The sequence below is a fragment of the Silene latifolia genome, chromosome 4, assembly GCF_048544455.1.
Source record: "Silene latifolia isolate original U9 population chromosome 4, ASM4854445v1, whole genome shotgun sequence".
Classification (NCBI taxonomy): Eukaryota; Viridiplantae; Streptophyta; class Magnoliopsida; order Caryophyllales; family Caryophyllaceae; genus Silene; species Silene latifolia.
Window position 1 is genome coordinate 42,274,927 of NC_133529.1, and position 10,856 is coordinate 42,285,782.

A 10,856-nucleotide genomic window follows, 5' to 3' on the forward strand; every position below is an offset into this window, starting at 1 on the left:
CTTCTTTGGTCTTAGAGTAAACCAATATTTCATCTATAAACACCACCACAAACTTGTCCAATAGAGCTGATCAAGTTCGGGTCGGCCCGTTTGGCCCCGCCCACTACAATAGTGAGTTTGGTCATAGAAAAATATTAAAATAACGGGTAACGGACAACAAAAATAGGCCCGCCAAAATTAATGAGCGGGTGTGAACAACGAAAAATGTCCATGGGCCGGCCCGCTAGGCTTGTTAAAAAAAATATTTTCCTACTTTTATCTACATGACAACAATAATAACATCAAAAAAAATGTATATAACTATAAACTAGTAATTTTTTTTTATGAAAAGTTAAGCGAAACCAAGTCGAGCCCAAAAAAAGTTCATAAACCTACTTTAGTCATTGGTGGGGTAGTTTTGTTTAAGTTAACAACCGATTTTTTTTAAAAAAAATTGAGTCCACGAGCCCGCGGGTAGGCCCGCCTATTTAAATGGGCAGGCTTGAACAATCAAACTTGACCCGCTATAATGGACACGACCAACAAAATTAGACCCGCCAGACAAATTTTTAAAGTGTAGGCCCGTTCATATCCAACCCAAGCCCGCTAATGATCACCTCCATTGTCCAAGTACGGACTAAATACTCTATTCATGAGGTCCATGAATATGGCCGGGGCATTTGTCAACCCAAACGGCATCACCACGAACTCATAATGTCCATACCTTGAATGAAATGCGGTTTTTGGAATATCTACTTCCTTGGTTTTCAATTGATGGATATCAAGTTAATCTTGGAAAACACGCCGGCCCCTTAAGTTGATCAAATAGGTCATCAATTCTTGGTAACAGATACTTGTTTTTGATGGTTACGTTATGAAACTCTCGGTAGTCGATACACAACCTCATGCTACCATCTTTTTTCTTCATGAATAGAACAGGTGCTCCCCACGACAAAACATGTGGCCTAATGTACCCCTTATCCACCAATTCATAAAGCTTTTTCTTCAATTCTTCCAATTCCTTCAAACCTATCCGGTACGGGGCCTTAGAGATTGGTCTCGCTCCTCGTTTCAAGTCCACACTAAACTCTATTTCTCTTAGTGGAGGTAATCCGGGCAACTCCTCCGTAAATACATCCGCAAATTATCCCACTACCGATATATCTTGAGCTTGGGTTCTTTCCATGATAGTGTCCCACACATGACACAAAAGCATAGGACAACCCTTCTTCAAACATGACTTTAAAGTCATCACCGTAATGAGTTTCACCTTGGGTTTAACCAAGTAACATTTATAAGACACTCTAACACCCTTGGGTCCTTTCAAAGCTATTTTCTTTTGATGACAATCTTTATTGGCCTTGTGCTTACTTACCCAATCCATCCCCAAAATTACTTCAAACCCCTCCAAAGGAAATTAAAAAAGATTAACCGAAAAGTTCGTTTCTTCCACCATAACGACACCCCTTTATCCAATTTTGAACACACAACGGACTTCCCCGAAGATAACAATACATCATCGTTCACCAACTCATCCTCACGCAAACCTAGGGTCGACACATACTCTTAGACACAAAAGAATGCGTAGCCCCCGAGTCAAATAAAATAAAACAAGGTTGAGAGATAATAAGAAATGTACCAAATACCACATGAGCATCCTCCTCGGTGCATTTCTTCTCCATGGCAAAGAGCTTGCCACTAGTCTTGGCTGTCCCTTGCACGATGCTTGCCGAAGTAGGCGGCCTAGCCTCTGAATCTTGGCTCCCATTGCAGCTTGGCCTTTGATATGACACCCCTCGGTTTAAGCTTCCTCTTCCATACCCGTCATTGAAGTTGAAGTTTGGGTTCCTTTAGTTGCCCTACGATCCGGAGTTGCGGTTACTCACCATGCTTTGGGAAGGAGATTGGTAGTAGCTCCCTTGCCCAAACCTTCGATTAGATCCCCGCCCAACGCTTGTACACTCATTTATTTTGTGGCTAATGCCACCACAATTGAAGCATCTCAAGCCCCCGCCTTCACTCATGGCTCTTCCCCATTTCAGCTTGACCTTGCATAACCGCCTCCATTGGGTCTACCGAATGTGACTTAGCTTGATGGTAATTGAACTTCTTTTGATGAGCTCCTCCTCCTCTACTCTCGGCCTTCCTTTTCTCTTCGGCCCTCTCCTTAGCTTCCTTGTTCATATTGACCAATCTCTCAGCGTTTCCGGCCCTAACATATACGTCTTTCACGTCCACTAATACCCCCGCCAGGATTTTTTCAAGGACCTTGAGAGTTAGCCCCTTCTCTTTTTTGAGTAACCAACAATTGAGGGCTTTTCTTCCCTTCTTCTCTATTTTGTTCTCCCTTTCTCCCTTTGACTCCATTGTTGTGCATCTCTCTATCTTCTAAGCCCATAAAAAAAAATATATTTCCACAATCCATGCTCTTACCTCTACATCATATTCATCTCCAAATAATTTTATGGGGATTATTTGTATGGACCTTTAGACCTATGTTTTGGGTTTCTTATTTTATGGGTAAAGAAGAAGAGGTCTTCTCTTGGCGTTTTTAAGGGAAAATTCGCGATGCATAATTTCTATAATGGGTTTTTATTCTAAATCTTTAAATTAATTTTAGGATGATGTGTATTTGTTGGATATGTCTTTATAAAGGTTTTCATTAATTCATAGTTAATTTTATTATTTTTCTTTTAATATGTGTTTTGGAATTGGGTAATTAATATGATTTAATGATTAATTTTTGATTTATGTTTTATTGTTCATTATCATGATTAATTATGTTTTTGCATGTGTGTATATGTTTTAATTTTTAATTATATATCCAATTGTTTATATATTTGTTTTGGGTGTCATGATAATAATTAGGGTTTATGAATGAATGGCCCAAAAACCCACTGAGTTAATCCCAAGAGTGGATTAAAGTTATTGCTAAAGCTAGTATAACATTGATGTGATGATTCTATTTTCTTTTGTAAGTTAGTACAACTTTGGGTCTTCCTTTAGTTATGCCTAAATTTTGGTGTAACCTTTGAAAATATGAATCAAGTTGTAATGCATTTCTCAATAACTTTGGGCCCAGTTAAGGTTAAAAAATATTTCCACAATTATGGCTCAAGGTTATACATTGGATTCATCTCCAAATAATTTTATGGGGTTATTTGTATGGTAACTTCAAGTTATATATGTTGTAGTTTGGGTTACTTAATTTTATCCGGGTAAAGAAGAAAGGTTACTATAACCTTGGTTGTTTATACTTGGGAAAATTGTGTTCAACGTGTTATATTTGTGGCTCCATTTGTTTTGGTTACTCTTGTTCATCTTTAATGTCGTTATTTTAGGATGATTCACGTGTTGATGTTGTTCACGCATGTTTTCATAAAGGTTTTCATTAATTCATAGTTAATTTTAAAAAGGTAACTATGGTTAACTTTCTCTTTTAATTGTGTTTATCCAATTGATGTAATTAATATGATTTAATGATTAATTTGTATGATTGGTACATGTTTTATTGTTCATTATCATGATTAATTATTGTTTTTGCATGCTTTGATGATATATGTTTTAATTTTTTAATTATATATGTTTGATTGTTTATATATTTGTTTTGGGTGTTGTGGAGAGTTTAATTAGGGTTTATAATGATGGTCTAGTGGTTTCATATGGTCTAGGTTTGCATGTTTCAAAGTCCGTCTAAGGTTAGTATAAATTGAGTGATGTAAGTTGTGTTTGGTTTCATGAGTATAGATCATCTCACATGTTTAATGGTTTTACATTTAGTTAATGATTGTTGGTTAACTCTTGAAAATATGAATCAAGTTACTAATCGAATCGACCCTCATTAATTGTTGGGATTGAGTTAAGTGTTGATGATGCTTGTTTGGGAACTAATCGAGGCGAGATGAATTAAATTAGGACTTTGTTTTGGTTGAGATACACTTAATAATGTATTAGTTTGGTTTTAGTTTTAGTATGTCAAGTGTTTATGGTTGACCCTTTTATCATTGTGTAACTTCTTGATAATTCATTTAATATGTTTTACCTTTGTTTTATAATCCGGGTTGTTACAATATCGTTCCGTATTTCATATCAAGTAGACAATAAAAGAACAAATTAAATAACTTTATTAACTCCTTTATATGTTGTATTGTCAAAACAAAACCAACTATCTATATCCTTGGAAGAGCTCCATTTGTTAATCAACCTCTTGTGAACTAAGTGATAAGTAGGATACTCGCTCCCTCCAAGGATTCTAGCCAAAGTCAAGCAATCATCAAAACCTAATGTTGTTCACCATTTGTTGGAAATATCAAATGGATACTGTTTTAAAAATAATTTGTTTGTACAATTAAACAATCAACTACAATCATACAAATAAAAAGCAACACAAGATACGCAATCAGATCCACCTTCTCCAAACTTTATAGTAACCACTGACTCTCATCGCAACGAGGCCATGCCAGGTTACCCATCGCAACAGGTAACCCACCCCCTACCTATGCCAAACCGCAGCGTGGTCATCAAATATCTACTCATCGCAACGAGCGAACCCAGATTATTAATGTGCACAACCCTCTTGTGACGGGAGCCACAAGGCGAACATGGGATGAAACCATCTCTCGACTATGCTTTGATAATCATCTTATCACCACTACCACAACAACACAATCACAATAACAATAATCACAATAAGGCCACTATACTTTAATGCAACCACAACGGCCCTTTAACAACGATTATTGGAAAATCACAATAGACGTTGTAGAATGTATGGCGGTTTTATAAAATAAATTCATGGTCGGGTATGGTTATAAAACCGTTGTTATTAGCATTTTAACACGGGTCACATGCACAAGGTTGTTAATAATATGGCAAAATTGGTTTGCAAAGTTAGTGAAAAGTAATCATCTCACGGTTATTTTGAAATGGTTTTAAATTTATTTATTAATGATTGTTTTTTATACTCAATTGTTGTAAACATATTTCACAACGGTTGTTGTTTAATAACCATCTGTCAATACCTTCCATACTATAAACCCACATTCAGTCTGTTGCCACAAAACACAACCCTTGATGATGCTTGTTTGGGATGTATGGAGATAAGACAAATAAAAATTAGGACTTTGTTCTTTTCTATTTCTCTCTTTCTCAGATACGCTTTATAATGTATTAGTTTGTGATTTTAGTTTTAGTAGCAAACCGGATTCGTCATTATTTTCTTTTTCTATTTATTTCTTTTGCATATATGTGTTTTTATCGACCATTATGTTATTTGTTTTATTGTTCATAATTAGTTACTAAAACAATGAAGAAGCAAGATGAAGAATTAAGATAAACATAATTAATATATATATATATATATATTTATAAATACATAAATTAAAAAAAAAAAAAAATTACATATGTAAAAATGCAATTCTTATATTTTCATGGAGGATCTTATTTCATCGTATCAAGTCTCCTAAAAGAACAAATTAAATAGGTTTATTAACTCCTTTATGAATTAGCGCAATCAGCTCGCTCAAAACAAAACCATCTTCTTTGGCGTGCTTCGGAAGAGGATCAAGCTAATCAACCTGAAACTTTCCTCAATATGGAGGAACCGGCGGATGAAGTTGTTGTTGTTCTCAAGGATCATGCCAAAGTCTTTAGGATGAAATCATTCATTTTCTTAGAAAATTTGAAAGATTAAAGAGTTTGTTTTGCTCACCAGAGTTTGGAGATGAATATATCAATAATGGAAATGTTAGTTGAGATATGCAAATTTAATAATTGCAATGTGTGGGTTGAGTTAATTGCTTTTTAATTAATATATATATTAGGAAGTTGTGCCATAATCATCAAATCATCTCTCAATAATGTTGTGAAATCCTATTACTAACCCTTCTCATTCCATATTATCCGTTTTATAGTGAACGGTAATAATGCATGCATTGGAATTCTAACGAGGCCGTAATTATGCATGCATCTAGTAATATTTAATTTTTTTTTTTTTATTTTTTAAGAACAAACAACAACGGTTATTTTAAAACAACCCGTTGTCTTTAGTTATAACAACGGTTTTGTATATTACAACCCGTTGTTATAACTTTCCCCCCAAAATTGAGTCACACTTTCCACAACGGGTTTTTATACATAAAGGCGTGGTTAATAGTTTTAAACCATTTCTTAAGTAAACCAACCGTTGTTAAATCATCTTATCACCACTACCACAACAACACAATCACAATAACAATAATCACAATAGTGGGCAAACAATCATAAACTGTACTGAGTAGGGGAAACCCTACCTTTTTCGCAACCTAAGCACACACCAGTAATCGCAATATAAATCTTCCATGAAACCGTCGCCTACAAATAATAATCGCATACAATTACTACCGCCCCTCAATAATCAATCTAGTATGCCCAATTACCAATTCCCCCAATTCTCCCCCAACTAGGGTTAAAACAAATATAAAATGAATAAAGACCAAAAGCTAGTATTTACAATCCGATTGACACTAGAACTACGAAATCCGAAGATCAACATGTTAGATCCTTGCTTGATAGTTGATTAGGGTGATAAGGGAGTGATTTAGGTTTATAAAAAAATGTTTATAAAATGTTAATGACGACAAAAACGAGTCCTATATACTCCCTAATCATTCCAATCAAAACCGCTCAAAAACACGACTTTAGACCGGGCACTCGGTCGAGTGCACTCTCGTACTCGTCCGAGTACACGATACTAGACCGAGTACCACACTAACCCGGTCGAGTGCCACCATGTCAGTAGCTTGACTAAAACACCAACAAACACACTCGGTCGAGTGCAGCTTACTCGACCGAGTACTCAACGTCCTGAAATTAGTAGTATTACAGTCTTCCGTCCTTAAAAAAACTTCGTCCTCGAAGTTCACATTCGTACCTGCATAGCATAAACACCCTTCCTCCACCCTCGACACTTACTCAAGAAATGACATAAACCTCGACAACATAACCCACAATATCACAAAAAATCATAGTGCAACTAGTCCAACCAATTCAACACCAACGCTAAGGTATTATATCATCACGACGTATACAACACCACCTTGCTACCATACCTTTTACTAACAATCCACAACCTATACAATTCACCGTGCAAGAATAATTACCAAAATGAAATGTTACATTCTACAACCCTTAAAACGAACTTCATCCTCGAAGTTTTCTTACACTCATAACTGGCACGTCCCTAACCTTCATTGCCCAAAAATGTCAATGCCATCTCAATCATACAAACTTATCACTCTCCTCCATAACTTTAGTCATTTCTAAATAATCAAGGATATAAGTATCACCAAATAATTAATACTACAGTACTACCAATGCTTTTAACGACTTTGATGTGACTTGTATTTACGCACATTTAGTCCCTTAACTAGCCTCGTTCCTATGCTTCCTAGCATGTATTAGGATTGTTTCTATCTTAAGCTTCCTACTTTGCATATTCTATGATGTTTTGTGCCCTTCGTAGGGAAGGAGCGCTAGCCTTGCGTGTATGGAGCAAAACAGAGCTAAATTGATCACATCTAATGACCAAGTATCAAAGAGGAGACCGATACTAAAGGCTTAAGTTGATAGAATAAGTATTTGGGCAATGATGAAGGACCCCCACGGCTCCTCAATGATCTCCACGGATCATGAGGCAGCCAAATGAAGAAAAAGGAAATCTGAAAGGAAGGACGAGCGACCCAGAGTCGGACCGGGCATCCCATTACTAAGGACGGGCGTCCAAAAGAACAGCCCGAGCATCCCGAAGGCAGGTCGAGCGTCCTTTGATGCAGCATGAGTGGGAAACATCAGTAGGCCGAGCGTCCCGAGCAAGGACTTGCAAGGCATTTAACTCATTTAAGGGGCTTGATCGTCATTTAAGCCCTTAGTTAACCTAATACTTGTACTTAGTATAAATACTCCCTTGTAATAGGAGATTGCTATCAAGTCATTAGAGTAGATTAGACATCAATTAGCTTAGTTACATATTAATCCTTCCTTAATTTTTGTTGAAGAACTCTTAGATCTAGTTGGGTAATTTGAAGATTATTTTGGGATTATTGGAGAATTGACAACTCTTCATCATTAATCAAGTTTTCTTCTATTATTCCTAGCATTCTATTTTGATCATCCTAAGTTGGTACAATTTCTTTACTCTTTATTTAATCCTTGTTTATTGTTTTACTCTTTAATCATGTTTAGACTTGTTAAGATGATTGACACCATTGTTAGCATGTCCACCATGATAATGAGTGAGTAGTTCCTTAACTAGGGTTAATGGGGGATTAGAGGAGTTAATCATAGGGTAGATCTTTACTTAATAAGTTCATATAAATGCTTGCTTGTTATAGTTTGAACTTATGCACATGTTATGCTTGATGAAATGCTTGATTGACAACCTAACATGAATCTCTTATCCTTTCAACAAGGCTTGTTAGACTATACATATAGTTGAATAGGGAGAAATAAGTCAACTTTTAGGTGTCGTAAAGTCTTGACCAACTCGGCTCCGAGACCCAAAACTTCCTAGGAATTATAAGATATAAACTAACTCGATTCCACTACAACAATAAATTGCTTGCATCTATGAAACTTGTTTATGTGATCTCACCATGATTCCCTTAAGAACCCATGACACCCTAGTGCCTTTTATCAATTGTTTACACTCCCATTTGCTTATGTTGTTTTGTTATCCACTTGTTTACCTTTACTATGTCTAGTAGTTTAGATAACCATCTCAACCCAAACCAAATTGTGACTTTAAGGCATAAACTACTTGCAATTGATAACTTAATCCAATACCCGTCCCTTGGGATCCGGCCTTTTCTTACCACTCTAATAAGAGTAGTTTGTTGGGATTATAAATAGTGTTTGATAGGGAGAATAGACGATGTTTTGAACTCTCATCTAAAGGGCGCCGTTGCCGGGGACAGTGTTCAATTGAATTGTTATCATTCATTGTTTTTAGCTGTGTCTTTCTTTGCCTTGAGGAAAAACATTCCCTCAAGGTACTTCTCACCTTTTTCTCTTAGTTTACATTGCAAGATGGACTTTATAGATTGTTGTGTAGAGGACCATGTGGGTTCTACTTTCATCAAAGACCCTTTGGAAGCATTGGAGGCCTTGGAAGCAAGTGAGGCCAACGGTAAACATTGGGCATTGGAAGTAGACATCCTTGAAGCCGCTCTAGCCAACAAAGAGCTCATCTATGAGCAATACATGAGGATAGATGGCATCCTCAAATAGTCATCACAACCCATCAAGGTGGAACAAGCAATGAGGGTAGAAAGTGTAATAGAGGTGGAAAGCATAGTGAAGGTGGAAAGTACTCCCAATGAACCATCAAAGGTAGAAATTGAGGTACAAACACCATCTTTAAAACCCCTTTCCCCAAATTTGAAGTATGCTTACCTTGGTGAGTTTAAGACCAAACCCGTGATTGTCAATGAAAAACTAGATGAAAATCAATTGGAAAGTTTGCTTGGTGTGTTAAAAGAACATGAAAAGGCTATTGGTTATAGTCTAGATGACCTTAAGGGAATAAGCCCCGACTTTTGCATGCATAGGATTCATTTAGAAGAAGACCATATGCCTACCATTCAAGGCCAAAGGAGACTAAATTCCCATATGCAAGAGATTGTAAAAGCGGAGGTTATGAAATTACTTGATGCGGGAATCATTTATCCCATATCGGATTCCTTGTGGGTTAGCCCCGTTCAAGTGGTACCCAAGAAAGGAGGTACGACTGTGGTGAAAAATGATAAGAACGAGCTATTACCCATAAGGAAGATCACCGGTTGGCGAATGTGTATTGATTATCGTAAGTTGAATTCCGCAACAAGAAAGGATCATTTCCCTCTTCCATTCATTGGTCAAATGCTTGAGAGGCTTGCCTCTAACAAATTCTTTTTCTACCTTGACGGGCATTCAAGATACTTCCAAATCTCGATATACTCGGATGACCAACACAAGACCACTTTCACATGCCCTTATGGTACTTTTGCCTATAGGAGTGCCCTTCAGGCTATGTAATGCTCCCACCACATTTCAACGTTGCATGATGAGTGTTTTTTACGACTACCTAGAAACCATAATGGAAGTTTTAATGGATGATTTTAGTGTCTATGGGAAATATTTTGAGTCATGTTTGCATAATTTGTAACTTATCTTGCAAAAATGTGAGGATGTTAGCCTTGTGTTAAATTGGAAGAAGTGTCATTTCATGGTCAATGAAGGTATTGTCTTGGGTCATTTGATTTAGGAAAAGGGCATCGAGGTTGATAAAGCTAAAGTTGAGGTGATAAAGAAAATTACCGCCACCCGTGAATGTCAAAGGGGTGCAGAGTTTTCTTGGCCATGCAGGATTTTACCGACGATTTATAAAAGATTTTTCCAAAATTGCAAAACCCCTCACTCAACTTTTGCTTAAAGATGCCTAATTCCAATTTACTCATGAGTGTATTGAGGCTTTTGATAGGATCAAGGAAGCTCTAATTTCAGCACCGATTATTCAACCGCTAAATTGGGAGTTGCCTTTCGAGATAATGTGTGATGCAAGTAACTATGCCGTTGGCGCGGTTCTTAGCCAACGGGTTGGAAAGCTTTGTTGGCCAGGGAAAGCTTTACATGCCATATATTATATAAGCAAAACCCTTGATGCCACACAAGCCAACTATGATACCACGGAAAAGGAACTTCTTGCTATAGTGTATGCTTTGGACAAGTTTCGCTCCTACTTACTTGGATCGAAGGTGATAGTATTCTCGGACCACCGTGCACTTAGACATCTCTTGTTAAAAAAAGAATCAAAGCCACACTTATTGAGGTGGATATTGTTGCTCCAAGAATTTGACTTATAG